The sequence below is a fragment of the Hypanus sabinus genome, chromosome 8 (genome assembly GCF_030144855.1).
Source record: "Hypanus sabinus isolate sHypSab1 chromosome 8, sHypSab1.hap1, whole genome shotgun sequence".
NCBI lineage: Eukaryota > Metazoa > Chordata > Chondrichthyes > Myliobatiformes > Dasyatidae > Hypanus > Hypanus sabinus.
In genome coordinates, this window is record NC_082713.1 from 75211247 (window position 1) to 75223264 (window position 12018).

The 12018-nt window shown below is 49.5% G+C and overlaps 1 protein-coding gene across 2 annotated transcripts in view; it reads left to right on the forward strand.

Moving 5' to 3' along the window:
• The window catches only part of LOC132398228 (gamma-aminobutyric acid receptor subunit gamma-4-like), a 245000-nt gene that overhangs the window by 138031 nt on the left and 94951 nt on the right, over positions 1-12018 (forward strand). The gene's annotated exons all lie outside the window — the stretch shown is intronic.

The window sequence follows — 12018 nt, forward strand, 5'->3', positions numbered from 1 at the left end:
ATCAACACGCCAGCCTCTTCACGACCACCTCCAGTCTCTTCACCACCAAGTCCAGTCTTTTCAACACCAAGTCCAGTCTCTTCACCAACACGTCCACTCTCTTCGTCACCACGTCCACTCTCTTCATCACCACATCCACTCTCTTCAGCACCACATCCACTCTCTTTATAACCAAATCCAGTCACTTCACCACCATATCTAGTCTCATCATCAACACGTCCAGTCTCTTCACAACCACATCCACTCTCTTTATTACCAAATCCATTCTCTTCATCAACACATCCAGTCTCTTCACCACCACATCCAGTCCCTTCTGCACCACATCCAGTCTCTTCATTACCACATCCACTCTCTTCAACACCAAATCCACTCTCTTCACCACCACGTCCACTCTCTTCATCACCACGTCCACACTCTTCATCACCACATCCACTCTCTGCACCAACACGTCCACTCTCTTCATCTCCACGTCCACTCTCTTCATCACCACATCCACTCTCTTCATCAACATGTCCAGTCTCTTCACGACCACGTCCAGTCTCTTCACCACCAAGTCCAGTCTCTTCACCACCAAGTCCACTCTCTTCACCAACACGTCCACTCTCTTCGTCACCATGTCCACTCTCTTCATCACCACATCCACTCTCTTCAGCAACACATCCCGCCTCTTCACCACCACGTCTCGGCTCTTCACCAACACGTCCAGCCTCTTCACCACAATGTCCAGTCTCCTCACCACCACATCCAGTCACTTCACCACCACATTCAGTCTGCTCCTCACCAAGTCCACTCTCTACATCATCATGTCCAATCTCTTCACCACCAGGTCCACTCTCTTGATCACCAAATCCAGTCTCTTCATCACGAAATCCACTCTCTTCACCACAACGTCCAGTCTCTTCACCACCACATCCACTCTCTTCACCCCCACGTCCAGTCTCTTCACCACCACATCCACTCTCTTCACTCACCACATCCAGTCTCTTCATCACAACATCCAGTCTCTACATCACAACATCCAGGGTCTTCACTCACTACATCCACTCTCTTCACCCCCACGTCCACTCTCTTCATCACCACATCCACTCTCTTCAGCACCACATCCACTCTCTTTATTACCAAATCCAGTCTCTTCACCACCAAATCCAGTCTCATCGTCAACACGTCCGGTCTCTTCACAACCACATCCACTCTCTTTATTACCAAATCCATTCTCTTCATCAACACATTCAGCCTCTTCACCACCACATCCAGTCCCTTCACCACCACATCATCTCTTCATCACCACATCCACTCTCTTCAACACCAAATCCACTCTCTTCACCACCATGTCCACTCTCTTCATCACGACATCCACTCCCTTCATGAACACGCCAGCCTCTTCACAACCACGTCCAGTCTCTTTACCACCATGTCCAGCCTCTTCACCACCAAGTCCAGTCTCTTTACCAACACGTCCAGCCGCTTCATCACCACATCCAGACTCTTCACCACCACATCCAGTCACTTCACCACCACATTCAGTCTGCTCATCACCACATCCACCCTCTTCACCACCACGTCCACTCTCTTCGTCACCACGTACACTCTCTTCATCACCACGTCCACTCTCTTCATCACCACGTCCACTCTCTTCACCACCACGTCCAATCTCTTCATCACCACGTCCACTCTCTTCACTACCACGTCCACTCTCTTCGTTACCACGTACACTCTCTTCATCACCATGTCCACACTCTTCATCACCACGTCCACTCTCTGCACCACCACATCCACTCTCTTCACCACCACGTCTCGGCTCTTCACCAATACGTCCAGCCTCTTCACCACGACGTCCAGTCTCCTCACCACCACATCCAGTCACTTCACCACCACATTCAGTCAGCTCCTCACCATGTCCACTCTCTATATCACCATGTCCAATCTCTTCATAACTAAGTCCACTCTCTTCACCACCAGGTCCACTCTCTTGATCACCAAATCCAGTCTCTTCATCACAAAATCCACTCTCTTCACCACAACGTCCAGTCTCTTCACCACCTCGTCCACTCTCTTCATCACCACATCCACTCTGTTCACCACCACATCCACTCTCTTCACCCCCACGTCCAGTCTCTTCACCACCACATCCCCTATCTTTATTACCAAATTCAGTCTCATCAGCACCACGTCCAGTCTCTTCATCACCATATCCAGTCCCTTCACTCACCACATCCAGTCTCTTCATCACAACATCCAGTCTCTACTTCACAACATCCAGGGTCTTCACTCACCACATCCACTCTCTTTATTACCAAATCCAGTCTCTTCATCAACACATCCAGTCTCTTCACTCACCACATCCACTCTCTTCACCACCACATCCACTCTCTTTATTACCAATCCAGTCTCTTCACCACCAAATCCATTCTCTTCATCAACACATTCAGTCTCTTCACCACCACATCCAGTCTCTTCACCACCACATCGTCTCTTCATCACCACATCCACTCTCTTCAACACCAAATCCACTCTCTTCACCACCACGTCCGTTCCATTCATCACCACATCCACTCTCTTCATCAACACGCTAGCCTCTTTACGACCACGTCCAGTCTCTTCACCACCAAGTCCAGTCTCTTCACCACCAAGTCCAGTCGCTTCACCAACACGTCCAGTCACTTCATCAGCACATCCAGTCTCTTCACCGCCACATCCAGTCACTTCACCACCACATTCCGTCTCCTCATCACCACGTCCAATCTCTTCATCACTACGTCCACTTTCTTCACCACCAGGTCCACTCTCTTGATCACCAAATCCAGTCTCTTCATCACCAAATCCAGTCTCTTCACCACCACGTCCGCTCTCTTCGTCACCACGTAAACTCTCTTCATCACCACGTCCACTCTTTTCATCACCACATCCACTCTCTTCACCACCACACCCACTCTCTTTATTACCAAATTCAGTCTCTTCACCACCACGTCCAGTCTCTTCATCACCACATCCAGTCTCTTTATCACAACAACCAGTCTCTACATCACAACATCCAGGGTCTTCACTCACCACATCCACTCTCTTTATTACCAAATCCAGTCTCTTCATCAACACATCCAGTCTCTTCACTCACCACATCCACTCTCTTCACCACCACATCCACTCTCTTTATTACCAAATCCAGTCTCTTCACCACCAAATCCAGTCTCATCATCAACACGTCCAGTCTCTTCACAACCACATCCACTCTCTTTATTACCAAATCTATTCTCTTCATCACCACATCCACTCTCTTCATCACCACATCCACTCTCTTCATCACCACGTCCACTCTCTTCATCACCACACCCACTCTCTTCATCAACACGCCAGCCTCTTCACGACCACCTCCAGTCTCTTCACCACCAAGTCCAGTCTCTTCACCAACAAGTCCAGTCTCTTCACCAACACGTCCACTCTCTTCGTCACCACGTCCACTCTCTTTATCACCACATCCACTCTCTTCAGCAACACATCCATCCTCTTCACCACGACGTCTCGGCTCTTCACCACGACGTCCAGTCTCTTCATTACCATATCCAGTCTCTTCGCTCACCACATCCAGTCTCTTCATCACAACATCCAGGGTCTTCACTCACCACATCCACTCTCTTCAGCACCACATCCACTCTCTTTATAACCAAATCCAGTCTCTTCACCACCATATCTAGTCTCATCATCAACACGTCCAGTCTCTTCACAACCACATCCACTCTCTTTATTACCAAATCCATTCTCTTCATCAACACATCCAGTCTCTTCACCACCACATCCAGTCCCTTCTGCACCACATCCAGTCTCTTCATTACCACATCCACTCTCTTCAACACCAAATCCACTCTCTTCACCACCACGTCCACTCTCTTCATCACCACGTCCACACTCTTCATCACCACGTCCACTCTCTTCATCTCCACGTCCACTCTCTTCATCACCACATCCACTCTCTTCATCAACACGTCCAGTCTCTTCACGACCACGTCCAGTCTCTTCACCACCAAGTCCAGTCTCTTCACCACCAAGTCCAGTCTCTTCACCAACACGTCCACTCTCTTCGTCACCATGTCCACTCTCTTCATCACCACATCCACTCTCTTCAGCAACACATCCCGCCTCTTCACCACCACGTCTCGGCTCTTCACCAACACGTCCAGCCTCTTCACCACGACGTCCAGTCTCCTCACCACCACATCCAGTCACTTCACCACCACATTCAGTCTGCTCCTCACCAAGTCCACTCTCTACATCACCATGTCAAATCTCTTCATAACTAAGTGCACTCTCTTCACCACCACATCCACTCTCTTCATCACCACGTCCAGTCTCTTCACCACCACGTCCAGTCTCTTCACCACCAAGTCCAGTCTCTTCACCAACACGTCCACTGTCTTCGTCACCACGTCCACTCTCATCATCACCACATCCTCTCTCTTCAGCAACACATTCAGCCTCTTCACCACCACGTCTCGGCTCTTCACCACCACGTCCAGTCTCTTCACCACGACGTCCAGTCTCTTCATCATCATATCCAGTCTCTTCACTCACCACATCCAGTCTCTTCATCACAACATCCAGTGTCTTCACTCACCACATCCGCTATCTTTATTGCCAAACCCATTCTCTTCATCAACACATCCAGTCTCTTCACCACCACATCAACTCTCTTCAACACCAAATCCACTCTCTTCATCACCACGTCCACTCTCTTCATCACCACATCCACTCTCTTCATCAACACGCCAGCCTCTTCACGACCACCTCCAGTCTCTTCACCACCAAGTCCAGTCTTTTCAACACCAAGTCCAGTCTCTTCACCAACACGTCCACTCTCTTCGTCACCACGCCCACTCTCTTCATCACCACATCCACTCTCTTCAGCACCACATCCACTCTCTTTATAACCAAATCCAGTCACTTCACCACCATATCTAGTCTCATCATCAACACGTCCAGTCTCTTCACAACCACATCCACTCTCTTTATTACCAAATCCATTCTCTTCATCAACACATCCAGTCTCTTCACCACCACATCCAGTCCCTTCTGCACCACATCCAGTCTCTTCATTACCACATCCACTCTCTTCAACACCAAATCCACTCTCTTCACCACCACGTCCACTCTCTTCATCACCACGTCCACACTCTTCATCACCACATCCACTCTCTGCACCACCACGTCCACTCTCTTCATCTCCACGTCCACTCTCTTCATCACCACATCCACTCTCTTCATCAACATGTCCAGTCTCTTCACGACCACGTCCAGTCTCTTCACGACCACGTCCAGTCTCTTCACCACCAAGTCCAGCCTCTTCACCACCAAGTCCAGTCTCTTTACCAACACGTCCAGCCGCTTCATCACCACATCCAGACTCTTCACCACCACATCCAGTCACTTCACCACCACATTCAGTCTGCTCATCACCACATCCACCCTCTTCACCACCACGTCCACTCTCTTCGTCACCACGTACACTCTCTTCATCACCACGTCCACTCTCTTCATCACCACGTCCACTCTCTTCACCACCACGTCCAATCTCTTCATCACCACGTCCACTCTCTTCACTACCACGTCCACTCTCTTCGTCACCACGTACACTCTCTTCACTACCACGTCCACACTCTTCATCACCACGTCCACTCTCTGCACCACCACATCCACTCTCTTCACCACCACGTCTCGGCTCTTCACCAATACGTCCAGCCTCTTCACCACGACGTCCAGTCTCCTCACCACCACATCCAGTCACTTCACCACCACATTCAGTCAGCTCCTCACCACGTCCACTCTCTATATCACCATGTCCAATCTCTTCATAACTAAGTCCACTCTCTTCACCACCAGGTCCACTCTCTTGATCACCAAATCCAGTCTCTTCATCACGAAATCCACTCTCTTCACCACAACGTCCAGTCTCTTCACCACCTCGTCCACTCTCTTCATCACCACATCCACTCTGTTCACCACCACATCCACTCTCTTCACCCCCACGTCCAGTCTCTTCACCACCACATCCCCTATCTTTATTACCAAATTCAGTCTCATCAGCACCACGTCCAGTCTCTTCATCACCATATCCAGTCCCTTCACTCACCACATCCAGTCTCTTCATCACAACATCCAGTCTCTACTTCACAACATCCAGGGTCTTCACTCACCACATCCACTCTCTTTATTACCAAATCCAGTCTCTTCATCAACACATCCAGTCTCTTCACTCACCACATCCACTCTCTTCACCACCACATCCACTCTCTTTATTACCAATCCAGTCTCTTCACCACCAAATCCATTCTCTTCATCAACACATTCAGTCTCTTCACCACCACATCCAGTCTCTTCACCACCACATCGTCTCTTCATCACCACATCCACTCTCTTCAACACCAAATCCACTCTCTTCACCACCACGTCCGTTCCATTCATCACCACATCCACTCTCTTCATCAACACGCTAGCCTCTTTATGACCACATCCAGTCTCTTCACCACCAAGTCCAGTCTCTTCACCACCAAGTCCAGTCGCTTCACCAACACGTCCAGTCACTTCATCAGCACATCCAGTCTCTTCACCGCCACATCCAGTCACTTCACCACCACATTCCGTCTCCTCATCACCACGTCCAATCTCTTCATCACTACGTCCACTTTCTTCACCACCAGGTCCACTCTCTTGATTACCAAATCCAGTCTCTTCATCACCAAATCCAGTCTCTTCACCACCACGTCCGCTCTCTTCGTCACCACGTACACTCTCTTCATCACCACGTCCACTCTTTTCATCACCACATCCACTCTCTTCACCACCACACCCACTCTCTTTATTACCAAATTCAGTCTCTTCACCACCACGTCCAGTCTCTTCATCACCACATCCAGTCTCTTTATCACAACAACCAGTCTCTACATCACAACATCCAGGGTCTTCACTCACCACATCCACTCTCTTTATTACCAAATCCAGTCTCTTCATCAACACATCCAGTCTCTTCACTCACCACATCCACTCTCTTCACCACCACATCCACTCTCTTTATTACCAAATCCAGTCTCTTCACCACCAAATCCAGTCTCATCATCAACACGTCCAGTCTCTTCACAACCACATCCACTCTCTTTATTACCAAATCTATTCTCTTCATCACCACGTCCACTCTCTTCATCACCACATCCACTCTCTTCATCACCACGTCCACTCTCTTCATCACCACATCCACTCTCTTCATCAACACGCCAGCCTCTTCACGACCACCTCCAGTCTCTTCACCACCAAGTCCAGTCTCTTCACCACCAAGTCCAGTCTCTTCACCACCAAGTCCAGTCTCTTCACCAACACGTCCACTCTCTTCGTCACCACGTCCACTCTCTTTATCACCACATCCACTCTCTTCAGCAACACATCCATCCTCTTCACCACGACGTCTCGGCTCTTCACCACGACGTCCAGTCTCTTCATTACCATATCCAGTCTCTTCGCTCACCACATCCAGTCTCTTCATCACAACATCCAGGGTCTTCACTCACCACATCCACTCTCTTCAGCACCACATCCACTCTCTTTATAACCAAATCCAGTCTCTTCACCACCATATCTAGTCTCATCATCAACACGTCCAGTCTCTTCACAACCACATCCACTCTCTTTATTACCAAATCCATTCTCTTCATCAACACATCCAGTCTCTTCACCACCACATCCAGTCCCTTCTGCACCACATCCAGTCTCTTCATTACCACATCCACTCTCTTCAACACCAAATCCACTCTCTTCACCACCACGTCCACTCTCTTCATCTCCACGTCCACTCTCTTCATCACCACATCCACTCTCTTCATCAACACGTCCAGTCTCTTCACAACCACGTCCAGTCTCTTCACCACCAAGTCCAGTCTCTTCACCACCAAGTCCAGTCTCTTCACCAACATGTCCACTCTCTTCGTCACCATGTCCACTCTCTTCATCACCACATCCACTCTCTTCAGCAACACATCCCGCCTCTTCACCACCACGTCTCGGCTCTTCACCAACACGACCAGCCTCTTCACCACGAAGTCCAGTCTCCTCACCACCACATCCAGTCACTTCACCACCACATTCAGTCTGCTCCTCACCAAGTCCACTCTCTACATCACCATGTCCAATCTCTTCACCACCAGGTCCACTCTCTTGATCACCAAATCCAGTCTCTTCATCACGAAATCCACTCTCTTCACCACTACATCATCTCTTTACCACCACATCCAGTCTCTTCATCACCACGTCCAGTCTCTTCACCACCACGTCCAGTCTCTTCACCACCAAGTCCAGTCTCTTCACCAACACGTCCACTGTCTTCGTCACCACGTCCACTCTCATCATCACCACATCCTCTCTCTTCAGCAACACATTCAGCCTCTTCACCACCACGTCTCGGCTCTTCACCACCACGTCCAGTCTCTTCACCACGACGTCCAGTCTCTTCATCATCATATCCAGTCTCTTCACTCACCACATCCAGTCTCTTCATCACAACATCCAGTGTCTTCACTCACCACATCCGCTATCTTTATTGCCAAACCCATTCTCTTCATCAACACATCCAGTCTCTTCACCACCACATCAACTCTCTTCAACACCAAATCCACTCTTTTCATCACCACGTCCACTCTCTTCATCACCACATCCACTCTCTTCATCAACACGCCAGCCTCTTCACGACCACCTCCAGTCTCTTCACCACCAAGTCCAGTCTTTTCAACACCAAGTCCAGTCTCTTCACCAACACGTCCACTCTCTTCGTCACCACGTCCACTCTCTTCATCACCACATCCACTCTCTTCAGCACCACATCCACTCTCTTTATAACCAAATCCAGTCACTTCACCACCATATCTAGTCTCATCATCAACACGTCCAGTCTCTTCACAACCACATCCACTCTCTTTATTACCAAATCCATTCTCTTCATCAACACATCCAGTCTCTTCACCACCACATCCAGTCCCTTCTGCACCACATCCAGTCTCTTCATTACCACATCCACTCTCTTCAACACCAAATCCACTCTCTTCACCACCACGTCCACTCTCTTCATCACCACGTCCACACTCTTCATCACCACATCCACTCTCTGCACCAACACGTCCACTCTCTTCATCTCCACGTCCACTCTCTTCATCACCACATCCACTCTCTTCATCAACATGTCCAGTCTCTTCACGACCACGTCCAGTCTCTTCACCACCAAGTCCAGTCTCTTCACCACCAAGTCCACTCTCTTCACCAACACGTCCACTCTCTTCGTCACCATGTCCACTCTCTTCATCACCACATCCACTCTCTTCATCAACATGTCCAGTCTCTTCACGACCACGTCCAGTCTCTTCACCACCAAGTCCAGTCTCTTCACCACCAAGTCCACTCTCTTCACCAACACGTCCACTCTCTTCGTCACCATGTCCACTCTCTTCATCACCACATCCACTCTCTTCACCAACACGTCCAGCCTCTTCACCACGATGTCCAGTCTCCTCACCACCACATCCAGTCACTTCACCACCACATTCAGTCTGCTCCTCACCAAGTCCACTCTCTACATCATCATGTCCAATCTCTTCACCACCAGGTCCACTCTCTTGATCACCAAATCCAGTCTCTTCATCACGAAATCCACTCTCTTCACCACAACGTCCAGTCTCTTCACCACCTCGTCCACTCTCTTCATCACCACGTCCACTCTGTTCACCACCACATCCACTCTCTTCACCCCCACGTCCAGTCTCTTCACCACCACATCCACTCTCTTCACTCACCACATCCAGTCTCTTCATCACAACATCCAGTCTCTACATCACAACATCCAGGGTCTTCACTCACTACATCCACTCTCTTCACCCCCACGTCCACTCTCTTCATCACCACATCCACTCTCTTCATCACCACATCCACTCTCTTCAGCACCACATCCACTCTCTTTATTACCAAATCCAGTCTCTTCACCACCAAATCCAGTCTCATCGTCAACACGTCCGGTCTCTTCACAACCACATCCACTCTCTTTATTACCAAATCCATTCTCTTCATCAACACATTCAGCCTCTTCACCACCACATCCAGTCCCTTCACCACCACATCATCTCTTCATCACCACATCCACTCTCTTCAACACCAAATCCACTCTCTTCACCACCATGTCCACTCTCTTCATCACGACATCCACTCCCTTCATGAACACGCCAGCCTCTTCACAACCACGTCCAGTCTCTTTACCACCATGTCCAGCCTCTTCACCACCAAGTCCAGTCTCTTTACCAACACGTCCAGCCGCTTCATCACCACATCCAGACTCTTCACCACCACATCCAGTCACTTCACCACCACATTCAGTCTGCTCATCACCACATCCACCCTCTTCACCACCACGTCCACTCTCTTCGTCACCACGTACACTCTCTTCATCACCACGTCCACTCTCTTCATCACCACGTCCACTCTCTTCACCACCACGTCCAATCTCTTCATCACCACGTCCACTCTCTTCACTACCACGTCCACTCTCTTCGTTACCACGTACACTCTCTTCATCACCATGTCCACACTCTTCATCACCACGTCCACTCTCTGCACCACCACATCCACTCTCTTCACCACCACGTCTCGGCTCTTCACCAATACGTCCAGCCTCTTCACCACGACGTCCAGTCTCCTCACCACCACATCCAGTCACTTCACCACCACATTCAGTCAGCTCCTCACCATGTCCACTCTCTATATCACCATGTCCAATCTCTTCATAACTAAGTCCACTCTCTTCACCACCAGGTCCACTCTCTTGATCACCAAATCCAGTCTCTTCATCACGAAATCCACTCTCTTCACCACAACGTCCAGTCTCTTCACCACCTCGTCCACTCTCTTCATCACCACATCCACTCTGTTCACCACCACATCCACTCTCTTCACCCCCACGTCCAGTCTCTTCACCACCACATCCCCTATCTTTATTACCAAATTCAGTCTCATCAGCACCACGTCCAGTCTCTTCATCATCATATCCAGTCCCTTCACTCACCACATCCAGTCTCTTCATCACAACATCCAGTCTCTACTTCACAACATCCAGGGTCTTCACTCACCACATCCACTCTCTTTATTACCAAATCCAGTCTCTTCATCAACACATCCAGTCTCTTCACTCACCACATCCACTCTCTTCACCACCACATCCACTCTCTTTATTACCAATCCAGTCTCTTCACCACCAAATCCATTCTCTTCATCAACACATTCAGTCTCTTCACCACCACATCCAGTCTCTTCACCACCACATCGTCTCTTCATCACCACATCCACTCTCTTCAACACCAAATCCACTCTCTTCACCACCACGTCCGTTCCATTCATCACCACATCCACTCTCTTCATCAACACGCTAGCCTCTTTACGACCACGTCCAGTCTCTTCACCACCAAGTCCAGTCTCTTCACCACCAAGTCCAGTCGCTTCACCAACACGTCCAGTCACTTCATCAGCACATCCAGTCTCTTCACCGCCACATCCAGTCACTTCACCACCACATTCCGTCTCCTCATCACCACATCCAATCTCTTCATCACTACGTCCACTTTCTTCACCACCAGGTCCACTCTCTTGATCACCAAATCCAGTCTCTTCATCACCAAATCCAGTCTCTTCACCACCACGTCCGCTCTCTTCGTCACCACGTAAACTCTCTTCATCACCACGTCCACTCTTTTCATCACCACATCCACTCTCTTCACCACCACACCCACTCTCTTTATTACCAAATTCAGTCTCTTCACCACCACGTCCAGTCTCTTCATCACCACATCCAGTCTCTTTATCACAACAACCAGTCTCTACATCACAACATCCAGGGTCTTCACTCACCACATCCACTCTCTTTATTACCAAATCCAGTCTCTTCATCAACACATCCAGTCTCTTCACTCACCACATCCACTCTCTTCACCACCACATCCACTCTCTTCATCA